Raw genomic sequence first — 24939 nt, 5'->3', positions numbered from 1 at the left:
TTTTTTAATTAATACCTGTGTTACTTTTTTTTTTATTAACACATCGGCCAATTCACACCAAGGCAGGGTGGCCTGAAAAAAACTTTCATCATCATTCACTCGATCACTGTCTTGCCAGAGGGGTGCTTTACACTACAGTTATAAAACTGCAACAGTAACACCCCTCCTTCAGAGTGCAGACACTGTAGTTCCCATCTTCAGGACCCAAAAAAGAATTAATATTTTCACCATAACTGTCTTGCCAGAGGCATGCCAATACTACAGTTCAAAATTGCAAATATCTCCACCCCCTCCTTAAGAGTGCAGGCACTGTACTTCCCACTTCCAGACTCTAAGTCCTGCTAACCAGTTTCCCTGAATCCCTTCATAAATGTTACCTTGTTCACACTCTAACAGCACATCAAATTATAAAAACCAATTGCCTCCACTTATTTCCATCTAACAAAATCATACACACTTGCTGCATGTCTAAGCCCCTCATACACAAAACCTCCTTTATTCCCCTTCCCTTCAACCTTTACCAGGATGACCCTTACTCTGCCTTCCCTCCACGACAGTTATATGCTCTCCAAGACATCCTAATTTGTTCTAAGCTACGGATTCTCTGCATAATACTCACACTACACAAGCTTCACAATCATATAAGTGTTGGTACCACTATACAATGAGACCCCCATATCTGTGGATCCTGTATTCACTGTTTCAGTTATCTGCTGTTTCCCATGGCCCAAATATAACCCTTAATTTTGCTTAATAATGGCTTCAAAGCCTAAAAGAAGCCATGAAGTACTTACCATCAGTGAAAAAGTGATAATTCTCCACTTATTGTTGATAATTTATCAATTAAACTTGATAACAGGTATGTATGTAAATGAAAAATGATTTATACATAGGGTTAGCTACTATCTGCAGTTTCTGTGTCTGTGGCAGGTCCTTGGAATGTATCCCCCACAGATACAGAGGTCTTACTGTACTTTCATACATTCCCCTTTTTGCTTCCACATATGCCTCGGTGCACCACTCACCTTTTTACTTCATCAATTCTATGGTTCAATTTGTCTTTCACAGACCCAACTACTGACAAGTCTGCTCCAAAATATCTGAACACATTTTATTTTTCCATACTCCCCCTCTCCAATCCAATATCCAATCTTTCATTACCTAAATTTTTTGCTACCTCATCACATTCCTCTTTCCTATGTTCACTTTTTATTTCCTTATTTTACACACCCTCCATAATTCATCCACCATCCTTAGCAACTTCTCTTCAGAATCTCCCAAGAGCACAGTATCATCATCAAAAACTAGCTGTGACAACTCCCATTTCATGTTAGATTCTTTCTCTTTTAATACCACAACTCTCCCCAACACCCAAGCATTCACTTCTCTTACAACTCTATCTGTAAATACGTATATTAAACAACTATGGTGACATCACACATCCCTGTCTAAGGCCTACTTTTACTGGAAAATAATCTCCCTCATTATTATTATACATGAGGGCACCTACATACAAATACCCCAAACCAAACATATCCACATTTACAAAGGGGACACTTAAGAAACAAGTACAAATGTGTGCAAAGAATACCATCCTTTGGTTTCTATACAAACAACTCATTGCCAAGTTGATGAAAATATTTGTTGAGAGGCCCTTTTAACCCTTTGACTCTTGCAGGCCCCTTTCTGAAACTGTCATTCTATGTCGCAAAATATTCGAAAAAAAAAATTATTTTTTCTTATGAAAATGTTAAGATTATTTTTCTGATGGTTTTAGTCCATCTCTCTGAGACAGGGAGCTTGACAGACAGACAAATAGACAGACAGACATGTTTGTGTACCAGCGAAAACAAAGTGAGGGCAATGCTCATCAAACGTCACCTCTAATCTTTTCTTATCAGCTGCACCCTTCCCCACACTCGTGTATGCTCATCAAACGTCAGCTCTTATCAGATGTTATCTCAGCTTATCATGTCACTGTCAGGGGTGGACTTTGTTTATCATGCTTCAAGGGAACTTATTATTACCTTTTCTTTTTCTCCCCCCTCCTTCTCCTCCTCCTCCATCTCCTCTTCCTCCATCTCCTCCTCCTCTTTCTCCCCTCCTCCTTCTCTTCCTCCTTCTCCTCTTCTTCCTCCCCTCCTTCTCCTCCTCCTCCTCCTCCTTCTCCCCTCCTCCTTCTCCCCCTCCTCCTTCTCCTCCATCTCCTCCTCCTCCTCTTCCTCCATCTCCTCCTCCTCCTTCTCCTCTTTGTCTTTCTCTTCCTCCTTCTTCATTCTCCTTCATTCTTCTGGTATCCTGGGTATTGCTTTTGGTCTCAAACTCCTCAAAACCATGAAATTGATCTTCACTGACACTTCCATCTGTGTTAGAGCATCACTTGGGAAGAGAAAGAGTCCCAGATTTCCTGGGGAGTCACATACAGTGGACCCTCGACCAACGTTGGCATCGTCAAACGTTAAATCCAACTAGCGATACATTTTAACGCAAAAATTTTGCCTCAACTAGCGCTAAAAAACCCAACCAACGCTATTCGTTCAGTTCGAGATGCGTCCACTTGTGGCCTGAGCACGCCTCACTTGTCCCGTGGGTGCCAGTGTTTACAAGCCAGCCAGCCACCACGGTCCCATCCAAACACACAATCGGAACATTTCATATTATCACAGCGTTTGTAGTGATTGCACCTGCAAAATAAGTCACCATGGGCCCCAAGAAAGCTTCTAGTGCCAACCCTACAGCAAAAATGGTGAGAATTACTATGGATATGAAGAAAGAGATCATTGCTAAGTATGAAAGTGGAGTGCATGTCTCCGAGCCAGCCAGGTTGTACACAAAACCCCAATCAACTATCGCTACTATTGTGGGCAAGAAAACGGCAATCAAGGAAGCTATTCTTGCCAAAGGTGCAACTATGTTTTCGAAACTGAGATCGCAAGTGATAGAAGATGTTGAGAGACTGTTATTGGTGTGGATAAACGAAAAACAGATAGCAGGAGATAGCATCTCTCAAGCGATCATATGTGAAAAGGCTAGGAAGTTGCATGACGATTTAATTAAAAAAATGCCAGCAACTAGTGGTGATGTGAGTGAATTTAAGGCCAGCAAACGTTGGTTTGAGAGATTTAAGAATTGTAGTGGCATACATAGTGTGATAAGGCTGCCAGTTCGGACCACAGAGCGGCTGAAAAATATGTGCAGGAATTCTTCAAGGAGTACATAGACAGTGAAAGACTGAAACCTGAACAAGTGTTTAATTGTGACAAAACAGGCCTGTTTTGGAAGAAAATGCCAAACAGGACCTACATTATTATTATTATTTTATTATTATCACACTGGCCGATTCCCACCAAGGCAGGGTGGCCCGAAAAAGAAAAACTTTCACCATCATTCACTCCATCACTGTCTTGCCAGAAGGGTGCTTTACACTACAGTTTTTAAACTGCAACATTAACACCCCTCCTTCAGAGTGCAGGAGGAAAAGGCACTCCCAGGACATAAGCCTATGAAAGACAGGCTTACTCTCTTGATGTGTGCCAATGCTAGTGGTGATTGCAAAGTGAAGCCTTTATTGGTGTATCACTCTGAAACTCCCAGAGTGTTCAGGAAAAACAATGTCCTCAAGGCTAATTTGTGTGTGCTGTGGAGGGCAAACAGTAAGGCATGGGTCACTAGGGACTTTTTCTATGACTGGTTACACCATGCATTTGGCCCCACTGTGAAAAATTACCTCCTGGAAAATAAATTGGACCTTAAGTGCTTCCTGGTATTAGACAATGCTCCTGGTCATCCTTCAGACTTGGCAGACCGACTTTCTGTGGACATGAGCTTCATTTAGGTGAAGTTTTTGCCTCCTAATACCACTCCTCTCCTGCAGCCCATGGACCAGCAGGTCATTGCAAACTTCAAGAAACTGTACACAAAAGCTATGTTTGAAAGGTGCTTTGTAGTGACCTCAGAAATTCAATTGACTCTAAGAGAGTTTTGGAGAGATCACTTTAGCATCCTTAATTGTGTAAACATTGTAGGGAAGGCTTGGGAGGAAGTGACTAAAAGGACCTTGAACTCTGCTTGGAAGAAACTGTGGCCAGAATGTGTAGACAAAAGGGATTTTGAAGGGTTTGAGGCTAACCCTGGGAATCCTATGCCAATCAAGGCAAAATTTTTGTGTTAAAATGTATCGCTATAGCCTATGTTAGGTCCTTAATTGATTATGCTGCTCCCATGTTGATATTAGCTAGAGAAAGTTCCCTCCGACCCTTGGAGTTAATGCAAAATGAAGCTCTCAGGACTATTCTTGGCTGTCCCAGATCTACAAAAGTTCTTAACATGAGGAAGGAGCTTGGTATTTCTAGAATCAGTGATAGGATTGTTGAAATTAACACTGTACTCGGTATTAGAATGTTGAGAAACGAACCAGACACTGTCACAGTGAATCTTACCAAGTGTCTGGAGGTAAATACACACAGATCTAAATGGATTGTGAAAACGTGCAATTGCATTAAGTTTTATAACCTGCATGAACTGTATCACTGTAGGCAACAAGAGCATTTCACCCCTCCATGGAAGATGTGTTCATTTAATATCACATACCTACAAGTCCCTCCCAAGAAGCTCATTGCTAGTAATCCCTTCCTTAAATCTCTTGTTAGAGCAACTGCTCAAGAAGAAATTTTTCGCCTAGCTGGTAGTAATAAGTTATCACAAGTTATATACACTGATGGATCTAAACAGGAGTCTTCTGGCAGGGCTGCATCTGCTCTTGTTGCCACCTCCCTAGTTAAGAACGATAATAAATTTGTTGAGTTAGGCATAAGAATTAACAACTGGGCGTCTACACTGCAAACTGAATTGTTTGCAATCCTAATGGCGCTAAAGCTAACCTATGACACTGAGCTTGACTCTATCATCATTACTGATTCTATGTCATCATTGAAGGCTCTTGGCTCATATAATGACTCCAACAACATGCTCATTGGGGAAGCCAGGTATAGATACTCAAAAATTAGGGACAAAGGAATTAATGTACAATTGCTATGGATCCCATCACACATTGGATTACTCCTTCATGATAAAGTTGATATGTTAGCCAAGAAGAGTATCCAGAAGGAGAACGTAGAATATAACTTTGGTATAACTGTGTCTAGCATTAGGAATAATATTAGGAGAGAAGTAAATAATGAAGATGATTGTTATAGGAATGCAGTTAGAAGCCTGAGTAGATCTATAACCCACTATGATAACATGAACGTAGATAAGTATGTTTATGGAGCAACTTGCAATGTGAACAGACTGACTGATGTTGTAGTGGCCAGGCTTAGGCTTGGTTACAAGTACTTCTGGCAGTTTGGGAGACACACAGATGATGATCAAACTAAATGTAAATTATGTGATCAGGCATATGGTCACTCTCTTGAACACTATGTGCTTAATTGTCCACTTATTGAGGAATACAGAGACAGACAGTATAATAACCTATGTGACATGTCAAGATATCTTATTAATGAAAATAAGATACCAGATATACTAAGCAAATTTCCTAAATTTGCTTGTAACAGATAAGTGAACTATAGATATGTAGATATAAATCCATATGTATTCCTGTTAACCCTTTGGGGCCTAGTTCCTAGGCCTTTTGTGTATCCATATGCTCTCGCGCTACCGTCCACAGGATGGATATGGGGTGCACAATAAACTAGCCACTTCGGTGGCAAAATCTAAATCTAGGCGGATTTAACGTTATGCGATGCGTTCGTTAGGCGAGGGTCCACTGTATACGACCAAAACAGTCAAAGGGTTAAACAATGACTCCTGATATATATAGAACAATATGCAACTAGAGCAAGACAGAAAAATGTTTAATTTCATCATATACTGAACAGCAAATAATCAAAATAAATTTTGAGAAAATGTTTTTACTATCTCTTACACAGATCTATGTTACTGATGCCAGCACTGCTTATGTAGATCTATGTTTTGAGCTCAGCTCCTCAGAAAAACTGTGAGTAATAAATTCTGGCTTAGATTTAAGAAAATTGGCCTGTGCAGTAAGTGTGCACAGTATAAAAAAAAAAAATCCTACCACAAGTGGTGCATGATGGGAAAAGCTAACCTCTGACTTTGTGCTTGGTGTGAAAGAGCAAATTTCAGGTATTTTCTAGGATGGTTTCTATGGTTTTATTGGCTCTTTCTTGTTATCATTTGAAAGAATGGAAGATATACTACTAAAATAGAGATGATCATAGTTTATCTGAGGATCAGAAATATTAAATTCTTGAAGAGAGAATCTTTTCCCGATGGTAATGACACCAAAAGTAAAAAATTTGATAGAAAACTTGCGGAATTACGCTCTTGCAAAGATAACGGTCTTGGTGATATTTATGCATTGGTGATTTTGCCCACTTTGACCCCTATTTTCAGGCAATTCCATTGTTCCAGTCAATCAAACTCATAGCTATTTTGCTAGAACTCCTTTTGTTCTATCAACTGAGTACCAGAAGCAACTCATTTACTGATTTCAACTTCACAATAAAGTGATCAGAAATTGGTAATTTGGCCAATTTCATGCAAAATTCAAGGAAGGCCAATTTCAAAATAGTGTCCAGAATTAACAATACAAACATTCCTAGCACTAACATAACATTTTCTCTGTTCATTAGTCACATCTCGAGGCCCCTCTTTTATTACACTTGCTTTCCATCTTAAAGTACTTTTAGTCCATAAACCATTCAAAATCATCTCTAGTTTTGTAATATATCTTCCATTCTATCAAATGAGACCAAGAAAACGAGAATACAACCATAAATACCATACAAAAGTACACAGAGCAAAATTGTTGGTTTTAAACGAATAACATGGTAGGAGCCTACCAACTTTCTCTCGCAGGATTCAAAGCCGCTAGAATTTTGGCATAATATTACGGGGCTGACAGTGAAAGGGTTAAGCTAAATTATTAATTTGAGCCATACAAATGCTTTTGCTGATGCCTTTGGAATTTAGTGACATAATACTGTATGCACTTAGTCCCATCTGATACAAAAAATTGTAGATAGTAACAAAAATCTTCCAAAATACATATCACCAACTCCATGTTACTGGCCATTCCTCCTGAAATTAGAAAAAAACTTCATTTTAGTTTCAGAAGACTCCAACTTTAAAAATCTAACAGTCTCTCTCATGCTAATGAAGAATTACATAATAACACACAAATTATTTAACCCTTTCAGGGTCCATGCCATAGATCTACAGCTTTACGTTGAGGGTCCAAACCGTAGATCTATGCCAAAATTCTAGCGGTGTCAAATTTAGTGCGAGAAGGCTGATAGGCCTACATCTGAGAGAATGGGTCTGGGTGGTCAGTGTGCACACTACAGAAAAAATCTGGACGCCCGTATGGCATTGTGGGAATGCCGACACAGTAGCTTTGTTCATCATGCCTGGCGGCAAGGAAGCTCTCACTCCCAACTCACTCTCCGGGCGAATTCTGACTCTCCTCTTCACAACTTACAGTTCTAAGACTGATGGAAGTGGAGCTGAAGACGAATTCTATGGTTTTGAACCATATGGTACCATTGTGTCATGTCATACAATGGTATCATATGGTACACTGTACCATATGGTACACTGTACCATATGGTACTTTATACCATATGGTACATTATACCATATGGTACATTATACCATATGGTATACTGTACCATATAGTACAGGGACCCTAATGGAAATAAGTCTGTCTGACTTTTTTGGGTTATCCTAGGTTCTCCAAACATATGCTGCTAAGTATGATATTCTATGTAACTTTATTTGTGTATACCTAAATAAACTTACTTATGATGCCACATGCGCTTGAGTAAGTTTATTCAGGAATACAGAAATACAATTACACGGATTATTATACATAGCAGCATATGTATAAAATACTAGGATAACCCAAAAAAGTCAGGGTGACTTATTTCCATAGGGATCCCTGTATCTGTACCATATGGTGTCCTGTACTGTATGGTACCCTGTACCATATGGCACCCTGTGCCATATGGCACCCTGTGCCATATGGTACCCTGCACAATATGGTACCCTGCACAATATGGTACCCTGCACCATATGTTATCCTGTACTGCACAGTACCCTATACCATATAGCACAATGTACCATATGGTACCCTGTAACATATGGTACCGTGTGCCATATGGTCAATAGGAGGTGTTGGTGGCATGAGACACCAGCCAAAACTGAGTGGTGACACAAGCTAGCTACTGACTCAGCAGTTTCCAAGACAAAGCGCTTTGCCATCCACCTCAAGGAACATGTTGAGTGGCTGTACATTTGTAAATATATAATCGAACATTACTAATATACAACATTTTTGCATATTTTTGTTGTAAACAATTATTGTAAACAAAACAATGATGAAAATATAAGTGTGTTTGTGAATACAACAGTACCATATAGTACCATATGGTACAATGAACCATATGGTATCATTGTGCTGTATGGTACAATATACCATATGGTACCATTACACCATATGGTACCACTGTATCATATGGTACCACTGTACCAAATGGTGCCATTGTATCATATTCTACCATATGGAATTATTGTATCATGTGCCATGGTACCATATGGTACAATTGTACTATATGGTACCATTGCACCCTATGGCACCAGTGTACCATATGGTACTATATGGTACCATTGTATTCAACACAATAACCACAATAATATTTTCATCATTTTGTGTACAATAGACTGGAGAATACACTAGACCTCATCTTCACTAACAATGATGATCTGATACGAAATGTCACTATATAAAAAACAATATGCTCAGATCACAACATAATTGAGGTTCAGACATGTATGCGTGGAGCCCCAGACCAACATAAGGAGATTAGACACGAGGGAGCATTCACCAAATTCAACTTCAATAACAAAAACATAAAGTGGGACCAAGTAAACCAAGTCCTAACCGATATAAGCTGGGAAGATATACTAAGCAACACAGACCCCAACTTATGCCTAGAACAGATTAACTTGGTGGCACTCGATGTATGCACAAGGCATATTCCTCTAAGAAAAAGGAGGAGTAGATGTAAAATAGAAAGAGACAGGCGCTCCCTTTACAGGCGACGGAAAAGAATAACAGAGCAGCAAAAAGAGGTCAATATATCTGAAATGCGTAGGGAGACACTGGTCAGAGAAACAGCAAGCATTGAACTTAAGCTAAAGGAATCTTATAGGAGTCAGGAATCGCGGGAAGAACTAAAAGCCATAAATGAAATCGAAAGAAACCCAAAGTATTTCTTCTCCTATGCCAAATCAAAGTCGAGAACAACGTCCAGTATTGGGCCCCTACTTAAACAAGATGGGTCCTACACAGATGACAGCAAGGAAATGAGTGAGCTACTCAAGTCCCAATATGACTCAGTTTTTAGCAAGCCGCTAACCAGACTGAGAGTCGAAGATCAAAATGAATTTTTTATGAGAGAGCCACAGAATTTGGTTAACACAAGCCTATCTGATGTTATCCTGACGCCAAATGACCTCGAACAGGCGATAAATGACATGCCCATGCACTCTGCCCCAGGGCCAGACTCATGGAACTCCGTGTTCATCAAGAACTGCAAGAAGCCCCTATCACGAGCTTTTACCATCCTATGGAGAGGGAGCATGGACACGGGGGTCGTCCCACAGTTACTAAAAACAACAGACATAGCCCCACTCCACAAAGGGGGCAGTAAAGCGATAGCAAAGAACTACAGACCGATAGCACTAACATCCCATATCATAAAAATCTTTGAAAGGGTCCTAAGAAGCAAGATCACCACCCATCTAGAAACCCATAAATTACACAACCCAGGGCAACATGGGTTTAGAATAGGTCGCTCCTGTCAGTCTCAACTATTGCATCACTATGACAAGGTCCTAGAGGCACTAGAAGACAAAAAGAATGCAGATGTAATATATACAGACTTTGCAAAAGCCTTTGACAAGTGTGACCATGGCGTAATAGCGCACAAAATGCGTGCTAAAGGAATAACAGGAAAAGTCGGTCAATGGATCTATAATTTCCTCACTAACAGAACACAGAGAGTAGTATTCAACAGAGTAAAGTCCGAGGCAGCTACGGTGAAAAGCTCTGTTCCACAAGGCACTGTACTCGCTCCCATCTTGTTCCTCATCCTCATATCTGACATAGACAAGGATGTCAGCCACAGCACCGTGTCTTCCTTTGCAGATGATACCCGAATCTGCATGACAGTGTCTTCCATTGCAGACACTGCAAGGCTCCAGGCGGACATCAACCAAATCTTTCAGTGGGCTGCAGAAAACAATATGAAGTTCAATGATGAGAAATTTCAATTACTCAGATATGGTAAACACCAGGAAATTAAATCTTCATTAGAGTACAAAACAAATTCTGGCCACAAAATAGAGCGAAACACCAATGTCAAAGACCTGGGAGTGATCATGTCGGAGGATCTCACCTTCAAGGACCATAACATTGTATCAATCTCATCTGCTAGAAAAATGACAGGATGGATAATGAGAACCTTCAAAACTAGGGATGCCAAGCCCATGATGACACTCTTCGGTCACTTGTTTTATCTAGGCTGGAATATTGCTGCACACTAACAGCACCTTTCAAGGCAGGTGAAATTGCTGACCTAGAAAATGTAAAGTGAACCTTCACGGCGCGCATAACGGAGATAAAACACCTAAATTACTGGGAGCGCTTGAGGTTCCTGAACCTGTATTCCCTGGAACGCAGGCGGGAGAGATACATGATTATATACACCTGGAAAATCCTAGAGGGACTAGTACCGAACTTGCACACGAAAATCACTCACTACGAAAGCAAAAGACTTGGCAGACGATGCAACATCCCCCCAATGAAAAGCAGGGGTGTCACTAGCACGTTAAGAGACCATACAATAAGTGTCAGGGGCCTGAGACTGTTCAACTGCCTCCCAGCATACATAAGGGGGATTACCAACAGACCCCTGGCAGTCTTCAAGCTGGCACTGGACAAGCACCTAAAGTCGGTTCCTGACCAGCCGGGCTGTGGCTCGTACGTTGGTTTGCGTGCAGCCAGCAGTAACAGCCTGGATGATCAGGCTCTGATCCACCAGGAGGCCTGGTCACAGACCGAGCCGCGGGGGCGTTGACCCCCAGAACTCTCTCCAGGTAAACTCCAGGTAAACAATAAACTTGTAAACAAGTTTTGTAAGCAATATAATAATAAACAAATTAGTGCAGTTATTGTGTTGAATACAATGAGTGTACACTTATACAATGTACATTATATTGGTCTCACAGGCCACAAATGTTACTAAAAAAGAAAAAATTAGAAAAGAAAAGAAAAAAGTATAAAAAACGTAAAATAAAAAAATGCGATTTTACGGAAGTCACTGATGTTGCCGCCACCCGGTCATTTTGGGTCAACTTCCTGCTGCTGTATCTTGGTAAGTGCTGATCAGAATTTTTTTTTTGTTTTGTTTTATTACCTTCACAAAAATATTATCTTTGATTCTGCAAGAAAAAAATTTTTTTTTTTGTTTTCAAAATTTTTTGGACACTGGAGCGCCCCTTCAGATTTTGGCCTTGGACCCTGAAAGCGTTAAGCTTTCAACTATGCCTTCTGCATATTCCTCATAAGAATGGAGTTATATGTGAGCTATATACTACTCAGATAAACTTGAGTGTATCAATAGTACTTACACAAGGGATGAACATGAAGAATATATTATAACTAAATTTAACCCTTTGAGGGGCCGTGCCGTAGATCTACGGCTATACGTTGAGGGTCCAAACCGTAGATCTACGCCATGAGCTCGGCTCACTCTAATAAGCTGTGAGCGGTAAATTTGGGAATAGATATGAGAGAATACATCTATGTGGTATATGTGCACCACATAAAACAAATCCTGCAGCACACAGTGCATGAGAGAAAAAAACTGAGACCGTAATTTTCGATTAAAACAGCGACTTTGCAGTGTTTTTTTCCTATGTTTTTTCTAGTTGTATTTGCAATTTTTTGGTCTCATTTGATAGAATGGAAGATATATTACAGAAATAGAGATGATTTTGATTGGTTTTAGTAATGAAAATGGGTTGAAACTGAGCTCAAAATAGCAGAAATGTTAAATTTTTGCCGATGTTCAAAAGTAAACAAATGATCCCACACATCTAATACACACCAGCTGGTGGGTCTAATATACGTTCACAAATGTGGTGATATTATTTATACAATTATTACAGTATTGCATAACAGTAAATCTTCAATTTTTTGGTTTGAATAAAAATTCCTTATGTGAATAAAAAATCAAATTGAAATTCATTTGTAAAGCCTGAAAACATAACTAATGAACAGAGGAAATGTTAGTTTAGTTCCAGGAATGCCTGCATTGTTTATTCTGGACCCTATTTTGAAATTAGAATATTCTGAACTTTGCATTAAATTGGCCAAATCACCAATTTCCGGTCACTTTATTTTGTAGTTAAAATAGTTGAGTTGCCGATTTCTTGTGCTCAATCGATAGAATGGAAGTAATACTAGTGAAATAGCTAAGAATTTGGTCGACTGGAGTAATATAATTGGCTTAAAATGGGAGTCAAAGTCTGCAAAATCACCAATGCATAAATATCGCTGAAACACCAAAATTCGCAGGAGCATAATTTTGTCAATTTTCCATCAAATTTCGTACTTTTTGTTTTATTACCTCCAGAAAAAGATTCTCTACCATTTCATAAGAAAAAAATAACAAAATTATTTTTTAAGAATTCTTGGACACTGGTGTGCACTTTGAAATTTGGCCTTTGGACCCTGAAAGGGTTAAATCCCAAGACCTACAAAAACCTCTCACAGTGATAAACATCTACAGAGTACCACAGTCAAACATTTACTAATTTAGTGAAAAGTTAGGAAGCATGATAGCTGATGTACACATAAACAAAGACCACTTGCTGCTTACAGGTGACTTCAATGTAAATCTCCTGCATGACCACAACCCACAAGTAACTGAATTCACAAACACTATGAGCAACTGCTTGCTGTTACCAACAGTAACAAAACCAACAAGAATCTCAGAGACAAGTACCACCTTATTAGACCACATCTTGACTAACACCATATCCCCTTTAAAATCAGGCATAATCACAGACAACACCACAGACCACTACCCTACCTTTCTCATAACCAACCTAGGTAAATTGCCCCAAGACACTACTAAAGTTACCTTCAGACTACATAATAAGACAGCTATTAATAACTTTATAACAGCAATGACAAACACTGACTGGCACAACAAGCTAGAAATCTATACAGATACTGACAAATGTATTAAAAATAATTTTCTAAAAAAGACCCAGTACCTCTATAACATACATTGCCATAAAAAAACTAAACAAATCACAGCGAAGAGACTGAACAGTCCCTGGTTAACACCCAGCATACTCAAATCCATTAATATAAAACACATACAAGAAAAACAGTACAGAATGGGACAAAAAACCAGAGATCAAACAAAATGTTACTCCTCAGTCCTAACCAGCCTAAGGTCAAAAAAATTGTATTATGAGAACAGATTACATAACTTAAAAGGTGATTTGAAAAAGACCTGGAAAAACCTCATCTAAAGTTCTAGGAACTAAAAGATATCCACAAACAGAACAATCAAACTAACAAAACCAGATGAACCCCTACTCACACCGACTGAAACAGCAGACTCAATGTTTTCTTCTCCACCACAGGAAAAAACCTAGCAAGTAGAATCCCAAGCTCAAACACCCCATCAAAAGACTACCTCACTGGCACCTGCCGGAATACACTATTTTTAGCTCCAACCAACCCAACTGAAGTCTCACTCATCATCAACACACTTAAAAACAAGGCAGGAGATTTAAATAACTTGTCACCTTTTATGTACAAAAAAGCTACTCAAGTACTGTCACCAGTTACTGCAACACTCCTTAACAAATCCCATCAATTCTCAAAATAGTGAGGGTCACCTTGATCCACAAAGGAGATGATCAAGCAGACTTGAATAACTAGAGGCCAATATCTAACTTGCCCCTTCTCTCTAAAATCTTTGAGAAATTAACTCATAGCAGATCTATTCCTAACTCGTCTCCCATAACATACTCAACCCTTGTCAGTTTGGATTCAAGCCTAATAAAAACACAAATGATGCTATTTATTTTTATTATCACACTGGCCGATTCCCACCAAGGCAGGGTGGCCCGAAAAAGAAAAACTTTCACCATCATTCATTCCATCACTGTCTTGCCAGAAGGGTGCTTTACACTACAGTTTAAATTGCAACATTAACACCCCTCCTTCAGAATGCAGGCACTGTACTTCCCATCTCCAGGACTCAAGTCCGGCCTGCCGGTTTCCCTGAACCCCTTCATAAATGTTACTTTGCTCACACTCCAACAGCACGTCAAGTATTAAAAACCATTTTGTCTCCATTCACTCCTATCAAACACGCTCACGCATGCCTGCTGGAAGTCCAAGCCCCTCGCACACAAAACCTCCTTTACCTCCTCCCTCCAACCTTTCCTAGGCCGACCCCTACCCCGCCTTCCTTCCACTACAGACTGATACACTCTTGAAGTCACTCTGTTTCGCTCCATTCTCTCTACATGTCCGAACCACCTCAACAACCCTTCCTCAGCCATCTGGACAACAGTTTTGGCAATCCCGCACCTCCTCCTAACTTCCAAACTACGAATTCTCTGCATTATATTCACACCACACATTGCCCTCAGACATGACATCTCCACTGCCTCCAGCCTTCTCCTCGCTGCAACATTCATCACCCATGCTTTACACCCATATAAGAGCGTTGGTAAAACTATACTCTCATACATTCCCCTCTTTGCCTCCAAGGACAAAATTCTTTGTCTCCACAGACTCCTAAGTGCACCACTCACTCTTTTCCCCTCATCAATTCTATGATTCACCTCATCTTTCATAGACCCATCTGCTGATACGTCCACTCCCAAATATCTCAATACATTCACCTCCTCCATACTCTCTCCCTCCAATCTGATATCCAATCTTTCATCACCTAATCTTTTTGTTATCTTCATAACCTTACTCTTTCCTGTATTCACTTTTAATTTTCTTCTTTTGCACACCCTACCAAATTCATCCACCAATCTCTGCAACTTCTCTTCAGAATCTCCCAAGAGCACAGTGTCATCAGCAAAGAGCAACTGTGACAACTCCCACTTCATGTGTGATTCTTTATCTTTTAACTCCACGCCTCTTGCCAAGACCCTCGCATTTACTTCTCTTACAACCCCATCTATAAATATATTAAACAACCACGGTGACATCACACATCCTTGTCTAAGGCCTACTTTTACTGGGAAATAATTTCCCTCTTTCCTACATACTCTAACTTGAGCCTCACTATCCTCGTAAAAACTCTTCACTGCTTTCAGTAACCTACCTCCTACACCATACACCTGCAACATCTGCCACACTGCCCCCCTATCCACCCTGTCATACGCCTTTTCCAAATCCATAAATGCCACAAAGACCTCTTTAGCCTTATCTAAATACTGTTCACTTATATGTTTCACTGTAAACACCTGGTCCACACACCCCCCACCTTTCCTAAAGCCTCCTTGTTCATCTGCTATCCTATTTTCCGTCTTACTCTTAATTCTTTCAATAATAACTCTACCATACACTTTACCAGGTATACTCAACAGACTTATCCCCCTATAATTTTTGCACTCTCTTTTGTCCCCTTTGCCTTTATACAAAGGAACTATGCATGCTCTCTGCCAATCCCTAGGTACCTTACTCTCTTCCATACATTTATTAAATAATTACACCAACCACTCCAAAACTATATCCCCACCTGCTTTTAACATTTCTATCTTTATCCCATCAATCCCGGCTGCCTTACCCCCTTTCATTTTACCTACTGCCTCACGAACTTCCCCCACACTCACAACTGGCTCTTCCTCACTCCTACAAGATGTTATTCCTCCTTGCCCTATACACGAAATCACAGCTTCCCTATCTTCATCAACATTTAACAATTCCTCAAAATATTCCCTCCATCTTCCCAATACCTCTAACTCTCCATTTAATAACTCTCCTTTCCTATTTTTAACTGACAAACCCATTTGTTCTCTAGGCTTCCTTAACTTGTTAATCTCACTCCAAAACTTTTTCTTATTTTCAACAAAATTTGCTGATAACATCTCACCCACTCTCTCATTTGCTCTCTTTTTACATTGCTTCACCACTCTCTTAACCTCTCTTTTTCTCCATATACTCTTCCCTCCTTGCATCACTTCTACTTTGTAAAAACTTCTCATATGCTAACTTTTTCTCCCTTACTACTCTCTTTACATCATCATTCCACCAATCGCTCCTCTTCCCACCCGCACCCACTTTCCTGTAACCACAAACTTCTGTTGAACACTTTAACACTACATTTTTAAACCTACCCCATACCTCTTCGACCCCATTTCCTATGCTCTCATTAGCCCATCTATCCTCCAATAGCTGTTTATATCTTACCCTAACTGCCTCCTCTTTTAGTTTATAAACCTTCACCTCTCTCTTCCATGATGCTTCTATTCTCCTTGTATCCCATCTACCTTTTACTCTCAGTGTAGCTACAACTAGAAAGTGATCTGATATATCTGTGGCCCCTCTATAAACATGTACATCCTGAAGTCTACTCAACAGTCTTTTATCTACCAATACATAATCCAACAAATGACTGTCATTTCGCCCTACATCATATCTTGTATACTTATTTATCCTCTTTTTCTTAAAATATGTATTACCTATAACTAAACCCCTTTCTATACAAAGTTCAATCAAAACTAAACCCCTTTCTATACAAAGTTCAATCAAAGGGCTCCCATTTTCATTTACACCTGGCACCCCAAACTTACCTACCACACCCTCTCTAAGTTTCTCCTACTTTAGCACTCAGATCCCCTACTATTATACACATTTTTTTTTCAACAAGTTGGCCGTCTCCCACCGAGGCAGAGTGACCCCCCCCCAAAAAAAAAAAAAAATACTTTCATCATCATTCAACACTTTCACCTCACTCACACATAATCACTGTCTTTGCAGAGGTGCCCAGATACAACAGTTTAGTAGCATATATAAAGATATATAACATACACCTCCAAACTGCCAATATCCCAAACTCCTCCTTTAAAGTGCAGGCACTGTACTTCCCATTTCCAGTACTGAAGTCCAGCTATATACAAATAACCAGTTCCCTGAATCATTTTACTAAATATTACCCTGCTCACACTCCAACAGCCCATCAAGTCCCAAAAACCATTCGTCTCCATTCACTCCTATTTAACACGCTCACAAATGCTTGCTGGAAGTCCAAGCCCCTCGCCCAAAAAAACCTCCTTTACCACTCCCTCCAACCTTTTCTAGGATGACCCCTACCCTGCCTTCCTCACCCTACAGATTTATACACTCTCCAAGTCATTCTACTTTGATCCATTCTCTCTAAATGACCAAACCACCTCAACAACCCCTCTTCAGCTCTCTGACTAATACTTTTAGTAACTTCACACCTCCTCCTAATTTCTACACTCCAATTCTCTGCATAATATTTACACCACACATTGCCCTTAGACAGGACATCACTGCCTCCAGCCACCTAGTCACTGCAGCATTTGCAACCCAAGCTTCACACCCATATAAGAGTTTTGGCACTGCTATACTTTTGTACATTCCCTTCTTTGCATCCATAGATAGTTTTTTGTCTCCACAGATACCTCAATGCACAACTCACCTTTTTCCTTCATCAATTCTATGGTTAACCTCATCCTTCATAAACCCATCCACTGACAAGTCATCTCCCATACACAGTGGACCCCCGGTATTCGATGGCATCAGTATTTGATAAATCCGGTATTCGATGCATTATATCGCAAAAAAATTTCCTCGGTATTCGATTGAAAACCCGGTATTCGATACGATTCGTACGAGACCTGTCCACATGTGGCCTGAACTGCCCCGTGTGTGCCAGTGTTTACAAGCCAGCCAGTGTGCGCGCATCTAAGGATACATTCAGTACATTCCATATTATCCATATTATCACTGTGTTTGGTGCTTGTTTCTGCAAAATAAGTCACCATGGGCCCCAAGAAAGCTTCTAGTGCCAACCCTTCGAGAAAAAAGTCGCTAATGACTTATGAAATGAAGAAAGAGATAATTGCAAAGTACTAAAGTGGAGTGCGTGTGTCGGAGCTGGTCAGGTTGTATAATAAACCCCAATCAACCATCTCTACTATAGTGACCAGGAAAACGGCAATCAAGGAAGCTGTTCTTGCAAAAGGTGCAACTTCGATTACAAAACAGCGACCGCAAGTGTTAGAAAATGTTGAGAGATTGTTATTGGTGTGGATAAATGAAAAACAGATAGCAGGAGATAGCATCTCTCAAGCGATCATTTGTGAAAAGGCTAGGCAGTTGCATGACAATTTGGTAAAGAAATTGCCTGCAACTAGTGGTGATGCGAGTGAATTTAAGGCCAGCAAAGGTTGGTTTGAAAGATTTAAGAATCGTAGTGGCATACATAGTGTGATTAGGCATGGTGAGGCTGCCAGTTATGTTGTGCGACAGAAGTCCAGTGACTCTCAAGCTGGTCCTAGTGGCATTAAAAGAAGAAGGGAAGTAACCCCGGAAAAGGACTTGCTACCTCAAGTCCTAATGGAAGGGGATTCCCCTTCTAAACACTAACACCTCTCCCCTCCTCCCATCCAATCAATCATCACCAGATCTTCATTAAAGGTAAGTGTCAATTATTTTATTGTTATTGTAATTATTCTATTGCATTAAACTTAATATTTCATGTAGTAAAATTTTTTTTCATACTTTTGGGTGTCTTGCACGGGTTAATTTGATTTCCATTATTTCTTATGAGGAAAATTGATTCGGTTTTCGATATTATCGGTATTCAATGAGCTCTCAGGAACGAATTAATATCGAATACCGGGGGTCCACTGTATTTGAAAAAATTCACTTCTTCCATACTCCCAACCTCTAATGAGATATCCAGTTTTCCTTCATCTAAATTGTTTGATACCCTCATCACCTTACTCTTATCTATGTTCACTTTCAACTTTCTACCTTTACACACCCTCCCAAACTCATTCACTAACCTTCGCAACTTTTTAGAATCTCCCATAAGCACAGTATCATCATGCTAGAACTAACACACGTATATACTGCTCTCAAGAAAAAAGAAGTCCCACTGGGAATCTTCATTGATTTATGTAAAGCTTTTGATAGTGTTGACCATGATTTGTTGCACAAAAAATTAACACACTCTGGAATAAGTGAGCACTCCCTCAAATACCTAAAGTCATACCTTACCAACAGAAGCCAATATGTGTACACAAATGGTGCTAACTCTTCCACAAAACCAATTACAGTCAGGGTCCCACAGGGAAGTGTCCTTGGCCCACTTCTCTTTCTCATTTCCATCAACAACCTACCAAATGCATCTCAACTACTCAAACCCATATTATTTGCAGACGACACTACATAAGTCATCTCTCATCCAAGCCCAGTCGTACTAGCCAACACTGTAAATACTGAATTACAGAAAATATCTACCTGGATGATGACTAACAAGCTTATTCTCAATGTTGACAAAGCCTATTTCATTAAGTTTGGAAACAGCTACAAATGTTCCACTTAACAAAACAATAAATGGATCACCTGTCACAAGACACACACAGCGAGAATTCTTAGGAATCCACCTTGACAGTAGCCTCAAATTTCAGACACATATACAACAAATTTCCAAGAAAATCTCTAAGACTGTAGGCATACTATCAAAGATACGGTACTATGTTCCACAACCAGCTCTCCTTGCCCTGTATCACTCACTCATTTACCCCTATCTCACCTATGGAATCTGTGCATGGGGCTCAACAACAATAAATCATCTCAGACCATTAATAACCCAGCAAAAGGTTGCAGTCAGAATGATAACAAACTACCACTCCAGACAGCATACTCCACCAATATTCAAATGTCTAACTCTGCTCACCATAAAGTACATCCATACTTATTCATGTGCCTGCTACATACATGGAACACTACACTCAACTATAAACCCTCCACTCAAACTTCTCCTTACCAACCTTAAGAGGACACATGACACACATCACTCTTTGATGTTCCCTTTGTCCATTTCACATTATGTAAAAACTCTATGCACATAAAGGGTCCAAAAATTTGGAATTCATTACTAGTGAATACCAAAGGAACCCTGTTTGCAAATCAATTCAAGACTCTTCTTAAAAACCACCTACTCACTCAAAACTAAATATTCAGTATCTAACTTTACCTATAAAGGTACCAAATCGCTCTCCACCCCCTCAAAATATCATTGCTCACTGAGTTACTACCCTAACCTCAGAACTCCAAAAGCAAATGCTCAAAGTACAATAAATTCTCATATTTTAGCCTAATGCAAATGTTGAGTAACATATTTTAATTGATGTATAACCCACTGCATATTTAGTGGAACTTTATCAAACTCTGTCCTGTATGTCTAGTTTTATGTAATCAGTAATGTATTAAGTTTAGACTGCCCGTAATGCCAAGGAATGATGGTGGCTCTCTTTGCACTACAAATCATTGTAAACCCTCACTGTAAACTACCTATGAAATTTTTTTTTTCTCAACAAGTTGGCCATCTCTCACCAAGGCAGGAAGACCCAAAAAGAAAGAAAATCCCCAAAAAAGGAAATACTTGCATCATTCAACACTTTCACCTCACTCATACATAATCATTGTTTTTGCAGAGGCACCCAGATACAACAGTTTATAAGCATATATAAAGATATATAACACATCCCTCCAAACTGCCAATATCTCAAACCCCTCCTTCAAAGTTCAGAAATTGTACTTCCCATTTCCAATACAGGTCCGCCATCACAAATCCGGCAATCAGTTATTCGGTTCCTTCAGTTATTCGGCACTAATTTTGGCTAACATAATTTCAAATTTCCAGGGTCGCCACACCAACCTGCTGGTATTGTTTGGTTTACCTGGAGTTTACCTGGAGAGAGTTCCGGGGGTCAACGCCCCCGCGGCCCGGTCTGAGACCAGGCCTCCTGGTGGATCAGAACCTGATCAACCAGGCTGTTGCTGCTGGCTGCACGCAAACCAACATACGAGCCACAGCCCGGCTGATCCGGAACTGACTTTAGGTGCTTGTCCAGTGCCAGCTTGAAGACTGCCAGGGGTCTGTTGGTAATCCCCCTTATGCAGCTACTTGCTGCATAAGTCATTCCAATTTCTTTTTCTCCCTTTATTGTTTTAACCTGCTTACTTTTAGCCCTAGCCATGGTTCCAATGAATAAAAAAATGCTTCTCATTATGTAAAGCACCTGCACAGTACATTAAAGATATGGTGGCTTTGAAGCCACTGTCGGTTGCCATGAGCTCAGTCTCATGAAGCAGGAGAATATGCTTTATTATTATGCTAATATCAACACTACAGCTTATTTGCCTATCACAATTGATCTAATATGACATAAGAAACAATATAAATAACATAAAACATGTTAAATACTCCAGAATGAATAATATTTGGCATAACACTGAGCAGTTCGACAGAGTTATGAAGAGGATATGGTAAACAAATGCCATTGTCCTATCCTTGTCTTGGTGGCTTATATTAGAGAAAACAGAGTATAGCACAGGGCTAACTATGATATACACTCGTACTCCACCATAAACATGAAACAAAAAAGTTATTTTCTCTCTATAGATTATCACACATAGCAGCGTATGTGTAGAGAACCTAGGATAACCCCAAAAAAGTCAATGTGGCTTATTTTTAGTACCTGGCTTGGGTTAGCCACATACGATTTTTGGTAAATATTCAATTCCCAGCCAGGGTAGAAACATTAGGTGTGTTTCTTTACACCTGTTGTCTATGTTTACCCATCAGTAAATGGATACCTGGGTGTTAGTCGACTAGTGTGGGTGTTATCCTGGGACACTGACCTAATTTTCTTGAAATACTCAGCATAACAAGTGCCTTTCTATATAGCAGTATGTCATTGATGTCAGCTAGGCCTGTATACCTTGTACATGTACGTGTAGTAAATAAAGATATTATTATTATTATTATTATTATTATATTAATATTTTCTCAGTTGTTTGTTGGGTTATCTAATTCAAACTTGGGCAATGTATGATGCAAAGATATTTCTTAACGCACACCAAAAATGAAAGAAATCAGACCATAAATAGCGGAGTTCACTTCTCAGCCATTAGCAGACGCTTAGCGGTATATTTTTGTATGGTTGTTATGGTTATATTCTCATTTTTTCGGTCTCATTTGATAGAGTGAAAGATATATTACAGAAATAGATATGATTTTGATTGCTTTCATGACGAAAAGTACCTTGAAATTGCGCTCACAGTAGCGAAAATGTTCTATTCTTTAGCGAAGCTCAAGAGTAAACAAATGACATCACCGTCCAATATCTGTCCACCTGCCAGTCTAAATTCCAATACGGAGTCAAGAATGGCTTGACATTATTTATACAATTTTTAAAATAATGCAGCAGTCTGCATAACAGTAAATCTTCTATATTTTGTGAATAAAAATTCCAAATGGTAAGCTAGAGTAATATAAGAGGGGTCTGTAGCCGTGACTAATGAACAGAGAAAATGTTATTTTAGTGCCAGGAATGTCTGCATTGTTTATTCTGGACCCTATTTTGAAATTGGCATCTGTTGAAATTTGTGTGAAATCAGCCAAATTGCCAAATTCTGACCACTTTATTGGGTAGTTGAAATAAGTGAATGGGTGTTTTTTTGTACTCAGTTGACAGACTAGAAGTAAGTTTACTCAGGTATACACAAATACAGTTACATAGATTATCATACATAGCAGTGTATGTATAGAGAACCTAGGATAATCCAGAAAAGTCAGACAAAGTGACTTATTTCCAGTACCTGGCTTGGGCTTGCCATATATGATTTTTGGTAAATTTTTTTTTCTCGGTTGTTTGTTGGGCTATCTCATTGAAACTTGGGCAATGTATGATGGAAAGATGCTTCTTAATGTACAACAAAAATATAAAAGACGGATGATAAATAAGGGAGTTCACTTCTCAGCCATTAGCCGCCTCTTTGCAGTATATTTTCGTATGGTTTTTGTGGTTGTATTCTCATTTTTTTTGGACTCATTTGATAGAATGGAAGATAACAGAAATAGACAAGATTTTGACTGCTTTCATGACGAAAAGTACAGGTCTCCCTCAAAATTCGCGTTTTCAACTTTCGCGGGCTTCACACATTTGCGAATTCCCAACCGCCAAATCATATTTAAGTTTACCGCCATGAGTCCTTACTACCCTCCCTCCGACCCCTGCAACTGGCAGTCAGCCCTCCCACCACTGTGGGGTGAGTGTTTTGTTTATTATTTGCTCTTAAACTACAGTATAAATAATGTAAACCCATCCATGACTGCATATTGGAATGGCTATTCAGACAGGTATTGGAAGGTGACATCATGTGTTTACTCTTGAACATAGCAAAGAATCAAACAATTCTGCTACTGCTAATAATAATAATAATAATAATAATAATAATAATAATAATAATAATAATAATATAATAATAATAATAATAATAATAATAATAAATACGATAGAATTGAAGAAGGAAATTGTACAAAAATACGAGGGTTGAAGCAGTGGTGGAGGAGTGGTTGACGCATCGTCAGTGTGGCTTTGTTTAGGCTGGAGTGAACATTAGTCTCCGTGCTCTTCCAAACATTTCACAATAATTCATTGTATTTGGTGCTTGTAGATTGAGTGTGACTAGAGTGGTTGAGGCAGTGGTAGAGGCAGTGATAGAGGCAGTGGTAGAGGCAGCGGTTGAGGCAGTGGTTGAGGCAGTGGTAGAGGCAGTGAGAGAGAGAGAGAGAGAGAGAGAGAGAGAGAGAGAGAGAGAGAGAGAGAGAGAGAGAGAGAGAGAGAGAGAGAGAGAGAGAGAGAGAGAGAGAGAGAGAGAGAGAGAGAGAGAGAGAGAGAGAGAGAGAGAGAGAGAGAGAGAGCAAGAGAGAGAGCAAGAGAGAGAGCAAGAGAGAGAGCAAGAGAGAGAGCAAGAGAGAGATGGAATGCTCTTCTCCAAGGGGATGTTGATAACCAAGTGAAAGCCTTCACTGGACACATCCTTAATCTACAACAAGAACACATTCCTCACCGACAATATGTGACGAAGCCTACAGATCAGCCTTGGTTTGGGTTTCATTGTAGAGAGGCTGCTACTGCTAAGTACAGAGCATGGCTAAGGTATAAGAGACATCCTACCACCTATAACAGGAACTTGCACATGCAAACCTGTAGGCATATGGGTGATGTTCAAAAGTGGGCCATTGCTAAATGGGAGGTGGACACTAAAAGAAAGTTAGCATCAGGTAGGGTAGGCTCCAAAACCTGGTGGTCCCTGGTCAAGGACAGACAAGGTTATCTGCCTGATGAACTTATTCCACCTCTAAATCGACAGGATGGGACCACCTCTACTAGTAGTCAAGAGAAGGCGGACCTCTTTGCTGAACACTTTGCTACCAAAATGCAAGTTCCTGATCCAGCAAGGGATCCTCCTTGGCTAGCTGCAAGAACTGTGTCAAAACTGTCAGTGGTGACAATAAGGCAGGAGGACGTGCATTTCCTACTTAAATCGCTTGACCAAGAAAAGGCTGTGGGCCCAGACAAGTTGAGCCCAAGATTGTTGAGAAGATGTGCAGACCAGCTAGCAGCACCTCTAACTCGCATCTTTCAGCACTGCCTAGTACAGTGTAAATGGCCCTCTCTATGGAAAGAGGCGAATGTAGTCCCTGTTCACAAAAAGAAGAGCAGAGCAGAAATCAGCAACTACAGACCAGTGTC

The 24939-nt window shown here is 39.9% G+C and overlaps 2 protein-coding genes and 1 long non-coding RNA gene across 5 annotated transcripts in view; 1 reads left to right on the top strand and 2 right to left on the bottom strand.

Moving 5' to 3' along the window:
- Positions 1-24939, top strand: part of LOC138852519 (uncharacterized) — a 389852-nt gene that overhangs the window by 55980 nt on the left and 308933 nt on the right. The gene's annotated exons all lie outside the window — the stretch shown is intronic.
- Positions 1-24939, bottom strand: part of LOC128688062 (intraflagellar transport protein 74 homolog) — a 694157-nt gene that overhangs the window by 464770 nt on the left and 204448 nt on the right. The gene's annotated exons all lie outside the window — the stretch shown is intronic.
- The window catches only part of mus81 (mus81 structure-specific endonuclease subunit), a 355921-nt gene continuing 336764 nt past the window's right edge, over positions 5783-24939 (bottom strand). For both annotated transcript variants that reach the window (XM_070083779.1, XM_070083780.1), the window contains one exon: positions 5783-7104. The gene's annotated coding sequence lies outside the window, so the exon portion shown is untranslated. The remainder of the gene's footprint in view (positions 7105-24939) is intronic.

Source organism: Cherax quadricarinatus, chromosome 10 (genome assembly GCF_038502225.1).
Source record: "Cherax quadricarinatus isolate ZL_2023a chromosome 10, ASM3850222v1, whole genome shotgun sequence".
NCBI lineage: Eukaryota > Metazoa > Arthropoda > Malacostraca > Decapoda > Parastacidae > Cherax > Cherax quadricarinatus.
The sequence above is the reverse complement of the archived record's forward strand: the minus strand, read 5'-3'. Positions and strand labels throughout refer to the sequence as shown.